Here is a 23,880-nt window from a genome sequence, read left to right as displayed (position 1 = left end):
TTCATTTGTTGGCTTACATACAGATTTTGCCGGTTTTAAAGGACTTTGAGTTTTGGCAAGGCTAATATTATAGTGACAGTTGTGTTCTTTCACCAAGTTCTTCCTCTTAGCCTGACTGCTTTTCTGTTCCAGGGGAGAGCAATAACCAATTTTCCTTTTTTGCTTTCACTGCTCAGCTTGATGCTAATCTGCCAGCATTTCTTTCTCTGATCTCTTATTTTCTGCCCAGCCTCAGTCTTGCTTCCTTTATTCTGACAGCTGCTCCAAACTCGCCTTCTTTTATGTCCCTCACATATTTGTTTGTGTGTCATCTTTGTTGGTGCCTTTGATGTTTGGCATGACCTTACTGAGATCTCTCCTTGAAGGAACTTGCCTTTCTAGTGGCCCAGAATACACTGAAGAAGCAAATGAAGGGGAGGAATCATCTGGAACCAATGAGTTCATGGGCTTGTTATCAGCACATAGTTCTGTCTTACCCTTTTCCACTGTATGGGACAGTGTGCAACTTGTTTTCATCCTACACCTTGCACGTTCTGTCTGCACCTGCATTGTCAAGAGTGACCTGGTGCCAGAATGGACTGGGACTTGTAACTGAGTGTTTTCTTTGGCTTAAGCACCTGATGGATTTTTTTCCCCGTTAGGTTACAATCTTGTTTTTAAGGATAAACATACTTGAGATGCCTTTCACTCTCTCTTTGCAATATACAAAGTATCTTCCAGTAGTATCTGCAGTTGCTGAAGTATTTTTTTCCCCCAAAATATGAGGTATTAGATTTTAAAATACTGCATTTTTAGACCAATTGTGGTGATTTCATCCTGGAATTATAGAGGGGTTCCAAAATTATATTTTACACAGTGAGGTTAGAATATACATCCTTTCACTGTGGTATTTTAAAGAACTGATAGGCAGACTTCTACATGCAATTCAGCATTTCATAATTGTATTGAATTTAGAGTATTCGGTCAAGAAATGGGATTATGAATAAACTGGTGGAGTAACTGTGTAGCCAGCTGCTTTGAAGTAGTGCTTATTTAATTTCAAATGAATTTTTAATAATGATTCCAACCTGTTTATTGTCTTAAATTCCACTTGGTGTGGATTCTTAGACCTCTGTGGTCTGTCTGTGACAGAAGGATTTTGAGACATGAAACTGTCTACTTTCTGAACTTTCATTTGCTTTGCACTTTATTCCTTTTAATAGTTAAATGGTTGTTTAATATCTGAGATTGAGACTGAAAGCAGTTCTTTTTTGTCTGCTTCTCACCGGCACAGTTGAAGTTTCTCAAAAGAAAAGACATAATATTTGAATACCCTAAGTTATCCAAATTAGTGTACTTTTTCTTGGTGATAAATAGTGCCCTGGAAAGTATCAGTTAATTCAGTCTTAAATCTTTAAGAGGAAATTTTGACAGGGTTCTGTAAATGTAGAAAGTTGAACAGAGTAACCAGAGAAAGGTTCCTAATGAAATCCTGGCTTTGGTGGTGAAAACGTCTGTCTAGTTTTAATAAAGGCTTGATTACACTGTGTTCATGAGGATTTCTGCAAGTCTGCCCTGATGACACATAAACTTGAAATTATGCACAGTCAATAAAAGGCCACCTAATATGGTTTCATATTTTGAGAGGTTTCCCCATAATTGCCCCAGCTAGTTAGTCTGTTTTCTAACCATTTTGGCATCTGCATGTGCTGAAACAAATCATCCTGGGAAAGATGGAGCTTGTACAACTTGTAATGATGTGAAGTGACCTGACAGAGACCTCCCCCCTGCTGCCTCCTTCTTTAGTGACTTTCCACAAGTGATGAGACAGCAGCCTTCTTCCAGCAGCTGTTTTCTAAATTTGGTCTGACAAATGGTATCATAAAGGTGGCAGGTGAGGTTAAGGGATCTGATCAGAACATACTGATTCAACAGCCACCAAAAGCTACAAAAGAATATAAGGAAAAACAATCAAGTGCTGTCTCTTTATCATTGTATCAATTTTCTCTGCATGGTCCCTTGTGAAAGCTTTTACTGATGGCTTTCAGCTATGTATCATTATAATACCTCCAATAAGCATTACATAATAGGAAAAATATGCTACATTGAGCAATGAAACCGGTGTTAGCCAGTCCTGTGGCCCATATCAAAATACTCTCACTAGTATTCCCTGTAACAACACTTCCTTAGATGTAATGGACTACAGCATATCATCAAGTAAGGGTTCATACATGCACTTTAATGTTTTTTGCATATCCCTGTTACAAGTAATGGCTGTGGCTACTCAAGAGGAGCAGAATCCATTTTTTCTCTCTATAATAGTTCAGACAATTTTCAAGCATATTCTCTGTCATTGCTGTGTTTGCATGGCTAAATAGCCAAACACCATCTGTTGGTTCTCTCAGGCACTGAGGAAGGGGAGAAAACACAGTGATGATAAAACCACAAGAATTAACTAGAACAACTGGGTAGACAGTAGCACTTAACTGATTTTTGTTGCTGGTTCTCTTACTGACAGTTCAGTAGATTACTAGTTGTCTCCTATTAATGGTGTGGTTTATAAGAAGAAATTTGCAGAGTAAGTGCATCTGAGGTGCTCTGACTAGAGTGGTAAATCTTTATTTCAGAAGCAGTTCAGATGTCAGAAGCTTTGAAAAGGATCTTCCCTCCTTATTGTAGAGTGATAGATCAGTATATGCTTGGGCTGGAAATGCAAAGATGTCATTGGAAACCAGACTTGCTGACTGGATGTGTCAGACCTTCAGTCTAGGATAAGTCAGGAATTCAGGTGCTCCTGTATTCAACTTCTGTCATAAAATTATTCTTAACTATTTGAATTCTCCTTATATTAAAGCATTGTACTGTTTAAGGTGCTAACTGAAAAAAAAAAAAAAAAAAGGGCCCTCGATTATCTTTATTTGGGTGGTTATTTCCTGTGTTTGCTTACCAGCATTAAAGCATTGAAGTTACTTTCTGCATGGGATTGAAGTGTTGCAGGCTCTCTACAGGTTACAGATTTTCAGTTGTTGTCTTGAAGAGTTTTGAAGACTGTTATTACAGATACAGGTAGGTAGGATATATGTAGGTTTAGAGATCTTTTGTCATAAAACTTCAGTATAAAAAATACACTGAAAAACTTATATATGCCAAAGATGTTGAGTTATAAAAGGCACGTGTATGAATGATAGTTTTGGCCAAATGCAGCATAATGCAATAAGTATTAATGTAATGGGTAATTCGATTGGTCACATTAATGACACAGTGAATTCTAGCACACAGGTATCCCTGTAATGGGGAAGGTGACTGGTGGGAATTGAATGGACAGATGGACTTTAAAATGCTAGCAGTAGGAGCTGGAGAGGACCATTTTTGGACATGACTTTTTTTTTTCATTTAAACTTTAGATAATTATCTGAGAGTAAACTGACCTACAAAAAAAGTTTTGAAGGATCATAACTTATGGAGGATGGAGAATGGATTATTCTGTCGCTACAGACAGGGTCCAACAGGCACTCAGGACCTGAAGAAAAGCTGACAGTTGTACCTGTAGCTGTGTGTGGTGTCCGCACAGTGTGGGAAGGATTTATTTCAGCTGGCTGAGCAGCTCAGCATCTGCTGAGTGCTCGTGGGTCATCACCTTCTAAGCATAAGCAGGGACCCACCCTCGTGTTCAGGCCTTGCCCTGTTCCTGCCAGGCTGAGGGGTGGGAAGGGCAAGCCCATGGGTCAGGAGTGCATTGCAGCAGTGTCTGCTGAAACATTTGTCTGCTTCAGCCTGCACATAGGGAAGAAGGACATAACAGAAACCCAGCTACAGTCTTGTTTACCCAGTCAGTATGTTTTAAGATACAAAAATTTTTTATTATTTTTCTTTTGGGTATTTGTCAAGTGCGTTTTGGGTTCAGTGGGAAATTTATAGTGTAATGTTTGGTAGCAGTTGTGTATTTTGAGGATAGTGCCACGAGAAACAGGGTGCCCAGGTCCTACCTTGTTTGAATGATCTTTCTAGGTTTTACTGCCATGTTCCACACCACGGGATGCAAGATCTTCCCAAGCCCTCTGACCTGCACAGGCAAAGGCAGGGTAAGCTCTGTGCCTTTTGTGTCTTAGGGATGGAAAGTAGAGGCCATTTGCTCTGTACCTTGGAAGAGTTTCCCCTGATACAGCAGGGTTTTTTGTTGCCTGGGTTCTCAGGTAGAGTTCTTCAACCGCCTTAAAAGTTGTTGGCAAAGTGACCATGAGGAAAATTGCCTCAGGTACTGTACTGGGGGATGATGCAGCATTAATGTGTTGACTTAAACTTCAAATGCTAAGGTGGCACAGGGTGGTGGCTGTGTAAGATGCAGGTTAACAAACCAGTGTTATTAAGTGCCTTTGTCCAGGACATGCTGGGGGGCCAGTCAAGACCATCTGGGTGCTGCTTTGCTAAACACAGTTCAAATTTGAACAAGCCTTGTTCCAGAGGGCTTGTGGACAGTAACAATGGAAGGACAAATGTGCAGAATACAAAAGTAAAAGCAATTGTGCTACACATGTGAAATCAGATTAATGTTATGATTTTTGTTGTGGGGAAATAGCATGCAAGATGAAAAGGCTGCTTTAGTGACGAGGAAGAAAACCAGAGAGAATGAAGGTAGAACAGAAAGAACTGAGCATACAGTTAATGGAGCCATGAATAAAATAATGAAAGAGGGCGCAGAGGTTAGAGGAGGCAGAGAAACACCATGTTTAAGTAAGGAATAAGGGTAAACCTAATGCTTGTACTACACTGTAGATTTTGAAGAGTGCATCTTGACTTGCACTCCTACAATGTTTTCCTCTGAAATGCTGTATTGGAAAGGATGGATGATGAACTGTCTGAAGGACAAGTAGAACCTGCTGAAAGTAGTTGGCCCATTTGATGAAAGCTTGAGCTTTGGCACGTCAAGTCACTGCATGGGTCTAGAAGCCGCTTTCCTTTTTCTTCCCAACCTCAAGTCCTTCACAATCAGAATTCCTATACTCCAATTACACTCCTATAAGAAAGCTGCAGACCTCATATATTGTTCCTGTGTTGGCTGTAAGAAGAATTGGACCTTTCCCTGGACACCAGCTTCACTGAGACTAGAGATCAACTATTGTCCTACAGTCTGTCCCAGGTCTAGCCCCCCTCAACCCTGGCTTTGGAGTCCAGCCCTTCACAGCTTTCTGTTTCTTCTGGGTTAACTTGATCTTCCTATAGGATGAGTCCCAAACTCTCCAGGTCCCTATGTGCCTCCAAAGAAGTTCTACCCTAGGCCTGCTTCCCTTCCCAACTTATCCCACCCTATGATATATCCCAAGAAGCAGCTTTAGGCCTTTTTGTCTCTATTGAATGAAGGAGTCCCTTCAGTAGTCAAAAAAGTAGAAACCTGAGGAGCAGAAAAGCAGCACTTGCTGTTGACTTTTGATTTAGAAACAGTTGAATGTTTTTCTCTGTGTTCCTGGCACTGTTGCCTCCTACATAGGATGCTCAGAGATCCTCCACTGTACATGGGCAACTTTGAAGGTGTGCCCATAAGTATTTGCAAGGAATAGAGAAGATAAATTGTAAAAATCTGATGGCCAGTAATATCAATGAGGGTGGGTGAATCTCAGGAAGAAATTTAAGGCTACTTTTATCTTTTTCATCCTGATCCTGCCTCCCATTTTGGCACCCAGAATTTATAAAATGAACTGAATTAGAGTATTTTAGTTGGTTTCTTGTTTTGTTTTTTTACTATAAGTTGTGCTTCTTCTGTTAATATAGTGGAAAGAGCACCTGCACAGCCTATGTCCCAGTCTCCCACAGCTACATGTCAGTTGGATAACACCACCGTAACAGGCCATTTCAGCCTCCCAACAGCTGTCCTTGCCATTCTATTGCACAAAATGGTGTTTTTCACCCTTCAGCAGAGATGGAGATGTGCATGTTGCAGCACTGCAGTAAATAGTAAGACAGTTTGTTTTCTTAACCTTTGTCTTTCTGTATTTCAAAATTCACCATTTATCTAGTAACTTCATCAGGAGGCTGAGATGTTTCTGAGGCAGTGTAAGCAGAGATACCACATAGCAGAGTTTGTTGGGAGAGCGTGACTAATGCAAATAAGAAGATCCACCATGACTGTGGTTTTAACTCCCAGATTTCTAGTGTGATCTTTGGGAACAGAAATCTGTCATCACCTTCCAGGCTGTGTCCTTCCCCTTGGTGTGCTGGGACCTCTCTGACACCAGGCTCAGCGCACACCCCACTGTGTCCTCTTCCACCCAGCTCCTGGTTTTCCTCCCTCAGCTGTGTGCCTGCTTCAGCTCAGGTGCTTCTGTCCCATGGTGACAGACACAGCAGAGAGCTGCAGTGCAGGTGTGTAACTGGGGATATCTGTTAAACCTTTGCAAAGGAGCAAACTGCATGTTTAAAATAGGAAAGTGAATATTATAATGGGTGCTATGCATTTTTACTTTTGCTTTTAATAGTCCTGAATGGATTTAGTAATGTTTCCTTTCTGTTTTTATTTTGGTGGTTCTTATTTTACCTTGTCTATGCTAGATTGCTGCATTCTATGAATATATAAATTCAGCCTACAAAGCTGAACAAGTACACATATTAGCAGTGGGACAATTGGGGTTTTTTGCATTTGATGTGTGTCGGGTTTAAAGTGTCAAGTCTTCTGGTCTTGAAGACATTTGGGATGGGATTCTTTCTTCCTCTGTGCATATTCTGTTCAGCAAGTTGACAATCTGATATTGATTAGGGATTTTAGGTGCAACAGGAGTACAGCTAAGAAGAAAATAATGAGTTGGTGTGTATTTCTGTGCTGCACTGATCCCTTCTGAACTGTCTGACTACCAAATACATTGAGTTAACAACTGAGAGATGTTCTCCTGGAGGGGTGCTGATGGAGCCTGGTGGTTTTACAGCTGAAGAGCAGGGATTTAGAACAAGCTGTGCCAGCCCAAGAAACTTCCCTCCCTATTCTTATCATAAATTGTGATAAGAATTATCATAAATTATCATAAATTAGTTATGCTAAGGTGATCCTCAGCAAAAGGCAGCTAGCAGTGAGCGCAGCAGGGTCTTTAGATGTTAATGTCAGGGTAAAGAGGAGGAAAGGTGATTTTCCAGTATGTGCTGCATGTTCCAGGAGCCCTTTCTGTGCAAGAAACAATCCCGTGGTCATAGTTAACTGTCCATAATTTACCATATTTGGATTCCCAAAACAAAATGCAATGTTTAGTTCAGCTTTGAAGGGCAAACAGTTCCTTATGGAGCTTAATTACTTTGTTTACATGTAGCTAGTTACTTACCACGTGGCAAGAACAATAGACTGAGTGCCTCGTTTAACCCATGATCAGAATGAGATAAAACACAGAAGACAGTGAGGCTTTATTTCTTAAACAGACCACAGGTCAGATGCAGCCTCCTTGGCTGGCTGTCTCCTAGAAAACTTGCCATATGTCCTCACTGTCTGATCTTCAACTAAAAGCAAGTGGTGTTTCTTGGGTCTCTGTTTCACATGGACCAGGCACCTTCCTGAGAGCTGTGTGACTCACTGACCATTCCTGGCACAGTGCATGCAGTGAACATCAGACCATCACACTAGGCTTTGACCTCACATTACCCCACAGCTTAACCTGGACCATTCCCAGTTTGCAACAGAGGCAGCTGGGTTTCCTCCTCCCTGTAAGGAGGCAGGGCAGAGCCTTGGGGAAGCGTGAGCCTTGATTTCTCAAGCAGCCACACCTGTCTTGTGGGATGAGGAGCAAAATGGAGTTTACTTAGTTAAGCCAGATCTCTGCCACTCAGTTATGCCTGCTACTGACAGGAGACTTTCAACAAGGGTGCTTCAGCCATGCCAGAACGCTTTTCTTGTTGTCACGCAGTCCTTCAACCACAGGCAGTACCCTGTGACCCAGCATGACAGGAGTGCGTGACACAACACGTGCTTTCCCTGCCCAGAAATTGAGAAGTTCATTGTCAGGTCTGCCAGACTAATAGAGACAAAAGAAATTTTTTGGTTGGGACTGCAGCTCTCACAGCCTCAAAGAGTCCCTTGCGTCTTGGGGGAGCGTGGGGCTCACGCCAGGTCTCCCTGCATAACTGAGTTTTCCAGAGCTCTGAGCAGAGAGGACATTCCAGAGATTTTTATCTGTTTGCTTCTCCATATCACTGGTGGCTTTTCCCCTCGTAACATCTGAATTAAAAGTCAGAAAGTTTGCTGAGAAAAACTCCTGTTTTGTTCCTTAGGTAGTTTCTTTTGGCAGAAGAGAATTCTCCATTGTATCTGCTTGTACCAAAGGGGTAAGGTAGATGTTCTCCATTAATTTGCCAGAAGTGAAGTAAGCTTCAGCCATCCCTGCAAACTGGAGAACAAGTTGCTAACATCTCTTATTTTATAAATATGTGTGCAGCCGGGAATGAGAGGCCTTTGAAAATATGCACAGAAAGTTTAAGTGCAGGAGAACACTTGCAAACCAAAAATCTTCTTTATCTTTTTCCATGAGTGAATTATTAACTGGCACAGTTGTGTGCTCAAATCTTACGTACGGTTTACAGTTGTCACTTGCACTTGAAAGGGTGTAAATGGAGGCTGATATCCTTTATAGCAGTCATCTCCATAGCTGCTCCTCTTCCCTCTGTAGGCAGTCTCTCACTTGCAGAGGTGATGCAAGGCAGAAATATTTCGTATTTTTGTATGTTTGTGGTACAGAGGAACCAAATCATGCAAATAGCTCAACAAGACCACAATGACAGTGGTATTCTAGAGAATACCACAAATTATCATTACCTTCCCAAGCCTTAAGACTATGAAAATAAACTTTAAAAGTCTACTGAGGATTTAAGCACTAAGAGCCCCTTCTACCACCACCTAAATATATGAGCTCCTTCTAGAGCTGGAGGCCTCCTCAGTAAGACTAACTTGTTTTGAGCTTATACAGGCATTTACAGCTACCATATAAATTGAAAGGTTAGCATGTCTGCTCCTGCCTTGTCATTCTTCTGTTTGTGTAACACAGAGCCCAGCAGTCATCACAAAAAAAGAAAACCTTTGGAGGAGGAGACTTTGAGGAGGAAAACTCTGTATGAGGATCAATTATATTCCTCATGAAAATTCAGCATCTGAGTCAGGGGTTCCCAGAGACTAACCTGGAAAGCTGCTAAGTATGTGACCTCAGGAAAAATTTCAAATTGTGGCTTTTCTGCACTGTCCTGCTGATATTTTTTTTAAAATTTTGTTATTTTTTTGGTCATGCTGCCTCAAGCCTGATGTCCCACTCGTTAGGTTGCCCTCAATGAACAAAACTCAGGGAACTCCTGAGTTCATCATCCAAGAAAACCTTTATTTTGGAATACAGACTGAAAAAGATAATCTATTTTGTCAAGTGCTTCCACACCTTTGTAAACATACAGTCTCCTCATCTGGATGATCTCATGCATATATTCATCAAAGTTCTTACTTTGCTTTGAGACCACATTTGCAGCAAAACAGTAATATATGCAATATAAAAAGGTTTTGGGTGAGATCCAGTACAAGCATCTCATGGTGAAATCATTCTTAATATTATTTAACAGCTACCTGGTGTCTGATCCAGAGAAACTGGTCACTACCACCTTCCTTTAGACACTTAAGTGAGTAGCACATGTGAGCCTTGAATGTTACATGAATGTAGGTCAAGGAGGACACAGATCATAGTTTGTCTCTCACGTTGTCAGGCACATTCCTCCTCCATTTTTTGACAGTGGATTGTTGATAGAGTGATAGCTGCTAAACAGGTACGAGCTCATCAGCACTCCTTACCAAAGAAACCTTGTCTGGAAACTCTTACCTCTGTCACTGGAACTAGAGGGAGGGAAAATTGGAAGTCTTGGGTTAAGGAGAACCTTTTGGTACTACAGAAGTTAAGTGAAGATCAGCTAACCTGCTGGAGCATCACAGACTGGAAACCTGAATGTTCTGGCAGATGCCGTCATTTTGGCAATGGCGCAGGTGGCAGTCCTGCAAAGTCCTCATGGTCTTTATCACGTAGTAGGAAGTGGCATTTCTGCCCTGGATGCAAACATCCTAAAAAAAAAGTGGTTAGTTAGTGACTCCACAGAAATAAACTCTTGGACACAGCTGATACCACGATTATTGAAGTGCAAGGTAACAATACAAATACTGTAGGAGTTATCGGTGTTGCCAGTGACAGATGTAATACCTACCAATAATTACGCCTTACAAAACAAAAACCCCAAGACCAAACCCAGCAGTCTTACAGACTCCTTGCTTTCCAGCTTTCAAAACTCTTCTGGAGAGTTTTTGCAAATGGGTGGTCTAAAACCCAGGCTGATTAAATATCTGCTCTGCCTCCTGTCACCTTGGAAACAGGGAATGCCTACTGTGAAAACAATCTGAAGGATCCAGGATGGAAATTCAGATTTCATTACATTCCCTCATTTCACAACAGAGTTTTTCCCTTTTTTTGTTGCTCAGAACAATAATACAAGAGTCCAGACCAAGGTCTGCATTTCCAGCTGTATGCACAGTGTAACAAGTATATTGAAGTGGTTTATGGTAGGCAGTGCTTCGTGGTAAATGCTGCATTAGAAAAATGAGTGCCCATGTCTCTACTGCTGAAAGTAGGGAAAAAACTTACTTTCATGCTCCATAATGCAGAGCATGCACCCACGCAGTTTTAGCTCCTTATTTACTGTAGCCAGTTTATTGTGGGCCATGGTAACTATCTGTGTTATATGTCTGTTCTTGCTTGCATCCTTGGGAGATAATGAGATTGTGTAGAGGTTATATTGACAGCAGGGTTTCTTTTCCAAATTCCTTTGATTCTGTTCTGTTCTTCATAAAGCCCACTGAAATAATCTCTTTCTATACTGTGGAGTTCTTCCAAGATATTTTTTTGTTGTTGTTGGGTACATCCATAAAAGACAAGGAATTCTACCTTGCAATTTAGTTCCCTCAAAAACATCAGTCTACATCCACCCATTTAAATCATCTTACTTTTGTCCCTAATCTGTCTTAATATCTTCAGGCAACCAAGAAACTGGCCTTTCATCTGTCTTGAACTCTTGAGAATTGCTCAACAGTTGCACGAAATTGTTTTCCCTCCTCCTGCTGTGAAGACAGTACCAAATTAGGAGTGTATTATGGGCCAGGCTTTACCCAACTGCCAGGGGCTGTGATCTCGTAATGTAAAGATGGAGAGATGTTCCTTGCTGTGCTTGACATGGAGGCCTGAAAGTCCTGTGCTCCTTTAGGCATTTTAGGGTTCTCAGTGTCTTACAGGGTCTTTATTTCCCAGCTTTCCTGACACTTAACTCTACAGGGTGTGCACAGCCAAAGAGTACAGTACCCCTAAAAGATAGTGGAAAGAAATGGAGCTAACATTAGGCCTGATTTTCTTGCTCTTTTGTTAGAGGCCATTACGGATTTTATGTTTTTTGTGACTTGTGATTTAATGTTTTTTGTGATAACTAAAATGTTGTTCTTCTAATCCCGTTTTTTCACTAAATTTCAAGAGAGAGGCCAAGATTACCACCTCAGGTTTATTTTGGGGTTATAGTCTCAACACTTGTGATTACAATAAAGTAGGATCCTCAACTTCAGATCACTACTTGATGTCCTCTTATTCTGGAAATTAAATTATGCTGATTTAAATGTCTGTATCCGTTGTCTTTCCAAAATACACAGCTTGGTTTTAAAGATAAATGGTTGTCATTTTGTGACAGACTGTGTGCTAGGTTTAAGTTCACTTAGCAAAGCTTTTTTTATTGGAGCAGCTCATGTAACTTGTTAACATGCAAGAAATTATTAAGCTTTTACTTCCTCCACTCCCATTTCCTGTTTGGATGTTGAAAGGAAGCCCTGATTGCTAATTTGTGATTAGCCAGCAACCCAGAGTGAACTTGATCCTGTGGGTTTGTGTGGTGCTTGCCTATGCAGATACAGCCTCGCTCAAGAGTGGGATTGCTGCAGCTCATGTTTTGTGGGGAGAGCTGTAAACAATCTCGGCTCTTCTTTCCGTGAATTCATGTCCTGCATTCTGAGAACAGAGGTAATCCCTGGTCTGCCAGAGCCTGGGAGGCAACACTAAAACGTTGGATGCTGCAGGAGAGGAGGGACACTTGAGGGTGTTTTTCGGGTCTTGCTTGCCCAGGAGGTGGCACTGTGCAATAGTGGGATTTTTACCTGCAGCGTTTGTCATCTCACCCGACTGTGATTGTTTGAGAAGTGACAGATGAGTGAAGTTCCTTAATCAGTAAAACCAGAGGACTTGTACTTCTTTTAGGATGCCTCAGCTCTCTCCTGTGTAAAATGCATCATACTGTCTATTTTGCACTCCTGTGTTAGGGAACTGACCTATGTACGTATTCTTGAGGAGTCGGGATCAGAACTGGGTTTGAGTGAAATTGTTTTGGCCACAAAAGAAGTGGTGGTGTCTTTGGAGCATCTTTACTTCCGAGGCTTTTGTGCAAGTCCTTTGTGTCGCCCTTGATATTTCCCAGACCTACTGAGAAAGCAGCCAAAACAAGGAGCTGTGTACATGTAGCGTGCACTAAGAAAATGAGAAAGTTTTGATGAGTCTGTGCTGTGCTCCTGTTACAGTGCTGGCTGCTCTGCTTTAGTGCTTGTATATAACACACACAAAGCTTTTTTAAGGCATCTCTGACTCCACCTGCAAGTGCCTGACCTGATTTGTGCTGCCAAGTGCAGGCCAGCACAGCTGAGATAAATCTAGAAAATCTTCCAGCTCTTTCATTTTTAATATGGTGAAAAACTGAGACCCTTTTCATTTCTGTCTCCAATAACAGCCTGGGATTAGGAGCACATACGGATTGTGGGTAATTCTGATCTTGGAATGGATATACTACTTTACAAAATCTTAGGCAAGTTTATTAACCTTCTTGTTTTATTTCTCAGAAGGGTGAAGAGGGGTAATGCTTTCATAACACAAGAAATACAAGAATATATTTGTAACACAATGTAACAAATATGTTCACAATATACCTTGGAGCTAGAAATGTTACGGGAATGCGGAATACTTTTGTTATTATTAATCAAACCTTAAGTGGCCTATACATCTATAACAAAGGCCTCTTAGCAAAAACATCCTTTGAAATAGCCTGACCCTTTACACTTTTTCAGAGACATTAATAGTTTCCTGGCTCAGTGTTTTAGGAAATGTCGTCATAGTCTGGAGGAACCAATAAAAACATAAGTCACCTATTTTGTCTGATCATTTTACGCCAGGATATTTGAGGCTGGAAGCTGTGGAGGGATAGGAGGGGGGACTGCTTTGTTTGTGTGGGTGGAAGATGTAGATGATTTCATACTGCTTTAGTATAACTTTACATATTAGGACTCTAGAACTGTGTGAAAAATGGTATTTTTTGAGTTCATACACAGAGGCTTTAGATAGTTTATGTAACTATTTAATGATTTTTTTTCTCCTTCCTATGCCATTTATTGCTTCAGTGCCTGATGAAAGGGGTGTTGTCTTTGGGGAAGAGTATTCTGTCGGTTTTAGGCTTTCATTGTCCTTTAAATAAAGAGGTAAGAGCTTTTAAGAAATGGCAGTGCCTTTTGAACAAATGTTGGTAGCTGATTATGGCAATATGATTGGTGGGACAATAGCTGTTTTGGTATGGTCAAAGGAGACCATTTCCTACAAGCAGAAAATGTAACTACTTGAATTAAAGAACCACTGCTGTGTGAAATCTTAGTACAAAGCGTTGTTACATGATATTGTGAAAAGCAAACCATGAGTGTCTGCAACGGGCATCTGGTGACACTTTGTTCTCCGTTATAAATGCCAGCATTTACAGTGGGACAAACCCTGCCATCCTTCCATGGTTTTGATTCTCTCTGTTCTGATGCAAAACTTCCAGCAACTGTGTTAGTCCTGACTGTGATCTCTTGGCTATGGAGAGCAGATATGAATTGCAGTTTTTCTCCTACTTTGCTGCTGTCTGCCGCAAGCTTCACACAACCCCTCAGAGGTAACATCTCTGTTACTGTTGATTTACGCTTGGTTGCAAGGAGCTGGGAAAGGCTGTTCTGACCCCATTTATTCTCTGCCTCTTCCCAGAGCATCCTCCAGAGAGGACCAAAGTTTTTGTCCGTTTTTGGGAAGTCATGCTCTGTGTTTTCTCTTTTGTGTTCCATCAGCGTTGGAGACCAGTGTAATGTTTGTCATCAGTCTAGAGAAACTGAAGGATAACGCTTACTTCATTCTGCATACTTATCTTTACAGAAATGAGCTAAGGCACCAAAAGAGACAGCCACCACCACTGCAAGCTGCACCATAATGTATTATGTGGACTCTTCTCCTCACCTGCCCTCCAAAGTAGAAAAATCAAACATTATTTCTTTTCATCTTCTGCTGTAGCCTCAAAGGGAAGTGTGTGCAGCTGTCATTGGTTCAATAAGAGTTCAAACCATGTTCAGGCTGCAGTTCAGGGTCTGCAGACCCCCGTTAAAATGTGCTTTGGGATTTCAGAAAGATGCAAAAGGAGGTCAAGGGTACCAAGATACCCTGATTAGAATCCAGTCCAAAGGGGAAATTGCTGCTGATCTAGTGCATTTGTGTTTTATGACTCCAAGGTGTTATCTCAAGACTTATACAAGAAGCCAACAAATGAACCTTTCTGTTAACTCTTACCAGACATCTACCCTTTATGTTTTTGGAGGCTTTTCTCTCCACCTTTCAACTTAATGTGCTGAATGCTGGTTCTTATTCTTTTTCAAGCTGAGTGTGCATCAGCCCTGTGGCAAAGACACCGTGTCCTGTTACCTTCCACTCATGACAGCCACTAGGAGATGTTGCTGCAGCGGAGGCATCCCCTTTGTACCTGTCAGTATGGCTTATCCCTTTTGTGTATGTTTTAGCAGGTCAGGCCTAGACTTGTTACTGTGAACAATGCCATGAGATACCCCTTGCAGATTCTTTCTTAAGCTGGAGCTGGATCTGTGTGTGGAGGTGTCCCTGGAGTGTCTGTATGCCTGAGCACTTGGTGATACCAGGGTCACTGCTCGGTCCCAAAGCACAACATGCAGGTGACAGCCAAACTGAGGCAATTTCTTTCCCAAGTAACACCATTGGAGATCTGAAGAGATGTACATTGAGCAGGATGTGCAATGTCCTGGTGAATGAGTAAGTACAACATTGTTGTTGCTTGTTCCCATGACAAATTCAGAACAAAGTGCTTATGTCAGATGCTCCTACCGTCTACTTGGGGGCCTTTGGAATAGACAAGTTTCTCTTTCTGACTGCTGTCTTCCATATTTGGATTTCATCTGTCATCAGGGGGTGAAGCCCTGATGGGAGAAGTGTAGCTTTTTCTCTCACCCCTGTTTCTTGGGTTTTCAGGGTCTAAGGAAGGCAGAGCTCTTCTCAGTGAAATCCTTAGTTCAGTTATTTGCAAATGGGAGCTTTTTATTTTTTATTGGTGTGTGGTTAAACTGTTGTGAGCTGTGCACGTATCAGTTCTAAAATAAACACCTCTCTCATCCAGCAGAGGAATTGTGACCTCAGGAAGAACCTGATTTAAAAATAAGACTATCATTTTAATCCCCAGCTTGCGCCCCGCTCCCCTCAGGCTTTTGTGATGATGGCTGGAATTTCTTCATTGGCTGTAGGATTTTTTTCAATAAACAGTGATATTCTCCCAAACCAGAAACTATCCAATCCTACCTGAAGAGATTTAGTGAAAGTGAAACTGTAGAGAAGATGAAGGCAAGCTATTTCTTACATTTTTGTCTTATTCCTGTGTCCTACCATATGACTTGGCCATAGCAGTTGTGTGAAAATGTGTGACCTGTTCTGTAGAGCTGAATACGCTGTGGTCTCTGGGTTTACAGCAGATACAAGGAAAATGTTTTTAATTCAGGCATGTCTGTGCAGGGCCTAGAACACTTTTGGCGCTACATAAGAAATAATAATAATAAGGCCAAAACCTCTCTGCCAGCTAGTGAAATGAAAATGCTGTACTTCACAGTTATGTCATTGGAGAATTATATTTCATTAGAGCTGATATTAAAAACCCTGATGTCAGTTGTGAAATGTGGCTGACTTCAAATTTGCAAAACACATAGGAAATTTTTTCGTAATGTGTTGTCACTTTAGAAGTCTGGCAGTCCTTTAGGTTCACTCATAAAACTTTAAGCTCTCAGAAGGGGAAAACCCCAAGGCTATTTCCCTTAAGATTTAAAAGCTTTGCTTTTACTAGCAAATGCCATTTTTACAAAGTATATGCAAGTAATGTTCTGGATGCTTCAAACAGCAGCAACTGTTAGGACTTTCAGGTTAGAGAACTGGATTAAGTAGTCATGAGAAGTAAGTTATTCTAGATGTTTAAATGGGAGCTCTTAGAATGTCAGTGAACTGGGTAGAGAATAGCAGTCCAAACTGTTTCTGGTTATTAAATTCAAAAACACGCCTGTTGTTTTGCCGTTTTCCCTTCCCATTTGGTGGCTCACAGACTTGTGTTGCTGTGAAGGACTGTGTGCACAGCACTTGAGTTGGTTCCAACAGGTCACTGAGCTGCAGAACAGTTTCCATGTTAGATTTCACAAATTTATGAAGTACTTGTAAATCAGACTTTTGTGTTAGTCACAGTAAAGACATGAGTGGTATATGTGAGTATATGTATTAGCTCTTATTTTTGCTTCCTTGACAATAAAAGTCCAGTGGCATGTAAGATTATTTCTGTTACAGTTATATTGATTGTAGGAGATTGTAAATGATACTTGATTCTAGGCAAGATTTTCTGCTTTGAGTTTTTGCTCAGATGTGGAGAACTTGCGAACATACATACATAGTTATTTTCTAATAGAAAAATACATTACTGTTAAACAAGCAAACCCAAACTGTTTGTGGCTTGAAAATAGGATAATGACTAGATGTGTGTCTTTTTCTGCTTAGATACACTGTTCTCCTTATTGAATTTTACACTGGGCAATAGCCATTGTCTGCTGCATCCACTCAGAAGCTGTTTTGGTGCCGTACCACCAAATAAGACTGACAACGGCACAGTTCATATTTGGGGGCTTTTCCCCTACACACTCTGATTATAATCTCCTTTCTCTGCATTGATCTTTTTACCAGATTTTTAGGAGTTTGTTATTTTCAGGACTTCTCTCTCTTGAAATCTGCCAGCAGTTTTAAGTGACAATACCTGATACACAATTGTGAAACATCCTGTGCAAGATTTTCTTTAGGAAGGAGTCTCCAATCAACCTGGTACAACCTTTCTTACAGGTCTATCCAACTGTGTTTAGCATTTCTTAAAAATTCACTGGAGTTAATGGCATTAAATTGGTGAATCTTAGTAATGTGAAAGCTGTTCAGTGGACAGACAGGGCTGAAATGCCAGTTAATCCCTGGCTGGGCAGATGCAGCTGTTCCTTTTTTACTTTGTCAGCCTACTTGTGTGAGCAGGTCATTGTCTCTTTGGTGAGACAAAGGAGTGGGATGCTTGTGTGTAAGGATTAGATCAGCTTGTGGGATCAGGGTCTGGTCAAGGGAGTTTGTTTTTATCAGCACGTTCTGAGGCAATTGGAAACTGGATGGTTTGGATTATGAGAAGTCCCTGAAGTGTGTATATGTTCAGCTTGTTAGCTTCATGTACTTGGGGACTGTAAAATCAGTGACAAACACACCTTTCCTTTTTTTTTCTTTCTTGACTTTTTTTGGTTTTTCTTGTTTCGTTTTTGGGGTTTTGTTTGGGTATTGTTTGTTTGCTTTGTTGTTGTTGTTGGTTGCTTCGGTTTCTTTTTATTTTGGTAAAAATTGTAAAGGCATTGAAACACTTTCTGGAAACAGAACACAGCTTTTATGAATATGTGGTCAGCTGTCTCTAGCTCATTCCCTTATAAGCAATATTCTTAACGGGAAGAAGTTGCTACTATTTCAGGTCAGTGTGTGTGTTTTCTTTTACAGTTGCCATGCCACTGGTAAGACAGATATGTTCTGTAGTTGTTTGTCTTGTTATAAGATGTGAGTTTTACTTTCAGCACTGTATTTCCAGCATAATAGCATGTGCAGTAATTTTCCATACTTCACCAAAGTTGTCCATGTTGGAGTAGCTGCACTGTATTTTTTCTTGCTTGTCATATAATATTTTATGTGCCCACCTTAGGTGTGCTAGAGTCAATAGCTCCCACATACATGGATATGCTATAGCCTAGTGGATGCTTAAGGTTAGATTCATTATGTCATCATTGCAATCTTACATAAACACAAACCAGAGAGCCTAATCTAGTAGTTTTTTATACAGCTTGATAAACTTGGCTGAGCTACAGCTTATCTTCTGAGGAGGCGCCCAAAGTTGATTTAAAGACTTCAGGTAATGGAGAATCTAACCAAGATTAACTATAAGTTAGAGCTACTAAATTTTACTGAGCTCTGTCAATGTTTAAAAATGTAGCTTTACTTAAAGTGCAGCAAAACAACAGCAGTGGAAGCCATAGCCAAAATCTACCATCTCTCCTTTGTTTTCCTCATGTATTTTTTTTTTTTTTAGAGGGATTTTCATCACACTGATTGTAATCAAATCTCACAGTACTCCAGCTTTCACTTATTGCTATTACAGAAATAATTCTAGGGGAATCTGTAGGGTTTTCAAAATGAACTTGACAATTTGAAGTGTGTAGGCATAACCAGAAATGAGTCAAGCCCAGAACACACTGACACTGGCCGCAGTTGAGCCGCAGTTTTTCCCTGCTACGGGTTCCTGTTACTTTGATGACACCTGTTGGCTCGCTGAGAATCAACTTTACTGACTGACATGGGTCTGTTTATCACACAGGAGACTACAGTGAGGTATCTGCAAGTGTCACAAGGCTCTCTTACCCCCTGCATGTGGCATTCAGGTGGAATATAGTATTGAAGAAAGCCAGAATTTTTATGTTGCTTTGTTGTGATTAGCCAGATCAAGTAAAGCAAACCTGTTTTGATTTTGCATCTCTTTGGCCTTGCGTTTTTGGTTTATTTGTTTGCTTGTCAGGGTTTTCTTTAGCTTTAGTTTTGTTTTGTTTTTTAAAATAGCTGAAAATACAGATCAGCATTGGAAGAAATAGTGAAAGGGAAGAAGCCCATAGCTACCAAAACAATCTTGTCTGATGCTGAGTCATGAGAAAGTGGTAGACCTGTTCATCAAGTTTATTAGCAGTGCATGTAAGAAAAATGTGAAGGCATTTTCTGCTGTCGCAGAATTCTGGGTTTGAGAATAACAAAAGTTCAACCCTTTTAGTTACAGCAGTGACACAGCCAGAGGCTGGTATGGGGGTGGCACCTTTTCACAAGGTATCTAAAATTTATTTTTGGAAGACGGATACACAAAACACCCACCTGTCTGTTTAGCTCAATTTGCTTCTTAATGGACAGTGTTTAGGGGCTTCTAAATTAAAAACAGTTAAAAAGGGTATTGCTGCTTTCAGTTGCTTTCTTAACCTTGCTGAAGTCATCCCTTAGTAGATGTAAGGGCAAAGATAGTGCTGCACAAGCCCCATGCTCCCAGGTGCAGCCAGCAGCAAGGCTGAAAACATGTTCTCAGTAGGGAACACACAGCCCCTCCCTGCCTGAATAGGAAAGGGTGTGCTAGTCAGAATATGTCTGTTTTATATGTATACACGTGTCTTTGTTTATACACACACACACATGTCCACACAGATGGGCAGCACAGATTCCCTCATCTGCTGGGCTCACAGAGTCTGCCCAGCAGCCACTTCTGGACGCAGTGCTCCCAGCTGCTGGCACCCAGACAAATAGACCCGCTCCAGCTGCAGGTACAGACCCTCACACGCCTGCCCAGATAGCCCCAAAAAGTGCTCTGGCATTGACTCATCTTGATGCCTTTCAGATCTGGACTCTTGGGCTGAAGCTCCTCTCCTCTCAGTCCTGGAAAGGACTGTAGACCTGGTGCCCCTTCCTTTGCCCTTGTGTCTTTAGTTAGTTTTCTGACTGTCACTGTGCCCCTGTGCTCCTCTGGGCCTGTAGAGATGGGACTTTGGTGGGCTGATGGCCCCAGTGATGGCCTGGGATCAGCCCAGGGCAGGGTACCACTTGGGATCCTCTGTTTGCCTTTGACTGTGCTTACAAAATGTAGCAGATTATCCCATACTAGAGTTACCTGGCAACTAAAATTCCCTGCCCCACCTCCAGATTTCTTTTCCTTTTCAGTTAATTTATTTTTCTGTAATTGGTGAACATCTGCTCTTCTTACTGAGCATTTAGTATAATTTAGAGGAAGAATGAAAGGCATCTTTATTGGAAGCACAAAACAGAGGCACTTGAGATCAGACGAAACAATCCTCACAGAGAGCATGAAAATAAATTCCAAACAAATGCAAAGGTGAATTTTCCAAATGCCAGTCCCCCTCACTTTAGGAGATGCATTGAGCATTTGTCTGTGACTTTTTTAAACGTTTAGTTTACTATTAGGCAAAGAACTCCATAAACCTCATTCAACATTCACCCTAACCATGGGTACCTCCAGGCTGGCCCCAGCCAGAGCTCCCAAGCTGGCTTTGCCACACAGGATGCTTTCAGCTGGTCCAGCACATTCCCTTGGGAGAAGAGGAGAAGTGGTGGCCAGCAGAGCAGCCAGGCATCCCTGGGCCCACGCAGGGGTGGCTGGGCTGGCTGACCACAGTCCTGCCAAAAGGTATTTTTGCTTTCTGACCGAGCACTGCAGGCAGCAGCCTGCTGCACTTGTGTGGAGTTGCTAAGCATTTTGACCAATTCTTTCCAAGCATGGGGAAAATTATTGCTGCTTATGTAATCTGTCTTTTGTCAAATGGGAATCTGGGAACTCAGCTGAGCTGACGTGAGCATTTAAGTTAAGGAGCCAAAACATTTTTCACTCTGATGCTCTCTTGGTTTCCACCACTGACTACAGATTCTGCTAAAAAGTTACATCACAATCCTAAATGCCACCCTATAGCATTAGGATCAAGCAAGGTGATTTGTTTGAGACACAGTTTGTAAGGCAAGTTTTGGGAATACAGGGACATCAAGTTGTAAATAGCAAAAGCAGCAGCATTGAACTGTGTCAGCCCCACAGGGCCCAGGTACTGTGTGGCACCTGGTTATCCCGTGTGACAGTGGGTGCCCTGCTGACCTGTGGCTCCTGGAAAGACAGGCCCCAAGTGTCTTCAGACAATCTTCTCACCTTGTTTCTTAAATTGGGAATTTATTTAACCTCTTAATTGCCAGCATATAATTGCATTGATTTACACTCACAGTCTGTTTGTAACATATCCCTTGAAGAAGTTGAGTTCTTTGTTTTCATACCAGTTAACATCAACATGTATCATGGAAAGAAGATGTACTTGCCAATAAAAGAAAACAGAGGCAATTCAGAAGGATCTCTCTCAATAAAAACAGCATACTGATTAATTGAAAGCCCATTTCATAATTTGTCAGGAAATGGCAGCGATGAGTATCAATTTCAACATAATAAGCATAAAATAAATACAGAAAACCAACTGAAGGAAGTCTGTTATGGAAATGTTTTACAGCAGTAATAAACCCCAAATCCTGGAAAACTTTAAATGGTTCAAGACCACATGTTCTTATCAGATACAAAAGGTGGCTTATAAACTGCATAGGAATTAACAAAACAACAGCAATACTCTTCAGATTACATCTGTGATGAGAAATGGCTCATCCAAAAAGATGAGCCACCTGCCGCTCCTGTAACTTGAGTTTGGGTCAATTCTTACTCTCAGTCAAGTTTCTACTAGCTTAAATGAGAGTTAATCACATTGATGCTCAGAAAACCAACATCTCAAGTTTAGAAACTTAAGTCTTGTATATGTATACAGGAAGAACAATCTCTTCTGTTCATCTCATGGAATCTTAAAAGAAAACAAGCCATGAGGGCATATTGATGTAAATAGGTGTGACAGAAACCACGAGCTCCCTCTTCTGTAAATACCTTTGGTTGGCAAAGCATTTCTTTGCCCTTTTATCTACTAAGAGCACAGCCCTTAGTGTCTCAAGGAGCTTGAGATATGGATATGAGTATGGATAGGCAGTGAGGGAAATCATATGGCCAAACTGACTTTTTCCAGCATTGGCAAGCAGTGACATCTGACTGTGCTTCTGTGAAGCCTTTTCATTTCCCAGTGAAAGGATGGCCTTTAGTAATCTTCTTATGCCCCTGTGCCTTTTGTGAGTTTTGAGTGCTCCTCATAATGCTGTAATCACTGTCCAAAATACTTGGATAAGAGGATTAGTAACACTATATCACAACTTTCATTTCTTGACAGACACCATCATAAAATTCCGTGCAAAAGATGCAAATAAAATCTGACAATAAATTCCAATGATTGTTTAAAAAAAACCCAAACTTTTACAAAGTGGTGCTTATTTTCCAGCTGGATGCCAGCACCTCTTTCCTTTTTCAGTGGTCAGTTTGGCTTGTTAGAATTTCCCTAGTGGCTAGGTTTTATTCACCGCTGCTCTTGTAGAACCATCTGCTAATCACAGTTACTTTCTTTTGAATTTTAAAATCTTGCTCATTTGGATGACATATATTATGCATTTTTAAAAGTTAAAATTAAAAGCAGTTCCTTTGCCCCGAAACAAGTTTCTAGCTTGATTTTTCCTCCATTTGAAAAACTTGTGGCAGTTCAGTTAGGAAAAAGATGGAAAACACAGGCTTATGTGGGGAAAATAAAACTAATTAGTCAGATATCACCAAATGGGAAATCTGATGGGGCAGATACAATCTAAATTGAGGTTTGAAGAAGCTAGAAGCTGCAGAAGATGGATCACTTTCTATGTTTTAGTGCAAATAAACAGCCAAGGCTGAAGTTCTGTGTCTTTAGCAGAAGACAATGGCCTGAAGAGCTCGGTGGAGGAGGTAATATGGAAGAAGAATGGCTTTCATCATTATTTTAGAAGTAGGGAGCAGTAAATCTGTAGCATTGATTTTAGTGCCATGTGAGGTGAACTCACCCATGCTTGCTTGCTGAGATCACATGAGTTGCCTAAGTATGTCTGATGATAACACACGTTCTTGAGGGCTTTGTGTAAGCTCCTATGTAAGAATACTTTAGTGCCAGTCTGTCTGTTTAATACTATCCTATCAGGTGCTGAAGTTAAATTTGGCTCCTACTTTTGAAGGGTTTTGATGATGGATTGCCTAGAATCTGTGTGCCATGACCTCTGGAAAAGTGTTATTTTGAAGCCTGTTTTTACACTGATAATAAAACCATTAAATTTGGTAACTGAAGCAGCATTTGTTTTTATTCTAGCAATAGAAGCTTAATTTAGAGCATTGTTTTTACAGCACTTAAGAAATCCCTTGCAGAGGAACCCTACAGCATCTTATTTAAAGGGTTAATTCCTTGTCATGTTAGTCAACTCTCTAATTTAACTCTGATGATTCTGTGGATTTTGGATTAGCAAGCTCCCAGCATCTTCTGGTGCATCAAATGGTTGTGGAAGGTGGAAGTGCAGAGTAAGGACTCACCTAATGACAGTGCCCACTGCTCCTGAAAACCTGCACTGCTTCTTACAGATATCTGGCCACTTGAATTTTTTCTAAGGATAATATGGCATGTGTGTGCTTTATCTTAATTTTATACATGGTTAGCTTGATTTCTGTTTTAGTCTTTTCTGGTCATCTTTTCCCAGTTTACCTGCATAATTTAAAATTTGCTTGAAGCACTTCTGCACTTCAGTTACCTCTGACTAGTACCAAAATTAAACCATGCAGTGCATCTGATTGGGGCAAGTTGACTTTTGGGGTTTTTTTTTGATATTCTACCTGAAGTGTTTTGCCTTCAGTGTGTTAAAATATGAGAAATTATGAACTCAGTAGTGGTCAGTTGGTTTGTTTGTGGTGTACAATTGATGTTAGCTGTCTCTCCACAAAAGAGACACAGCTTGACTGCCTTTG

At 41.0% G+C, this 23,880-nt stretch overlaps 2 protein-coding genes across 5 annotated transcripts in view; one reads left to right on the top strand and one right to left on the bottom strand.

Annotated features, from left to right (window-relative positions):
* The window catches only part of CMSS1 (cms1 ribosomal small subunit homolog), a 221,469-nt gene that overhangs the window by 137,963 nt on the left and 59,626 nt on the right, over positions 1-23,880 (top strand). The gene's annotated exons all lie outside the window — the stretch shown is intronic.
* The window catches only part of FILIP1L (filamin A interacting protein 1 like), a 187,913-nt gene that overhangs the window by 136,252 nt on the left and 27,781 nt on the right, over positions 1-23,880 (bottom strand). For both annotated transcript variants that reach the window (XM_058838133.1, XM_058838140.1), the window contains exon 2: positions 9,894-10,036. The gene's annotated coding sequence lies outside the window, so the exon portion shown is untranslated. The remainder of the gene's footprint in view (positions 1-9,893; positions 10,037-23,880) is intronic.

Source organism: Poecile atricapillus, chromosome 1, assembly GCF_030490865.1.
Source record: "Poecile atricapillus isolate bPoeAtr1 chromosome 1, bPoeAtr1.hap1, whole genome shotgun sequence".
NCBI classification, from domain to species: Eukaryota; Metazoa; Chordata; class Aves; order Passeriformes; family Paridae; genus Poecile; species Poecile atricapillus.
The sequence above is the reverse complement of the archived record's forward strand: the minus strand, read 5'-3'. Positions and strand labels throughout refer to the sequence as shown.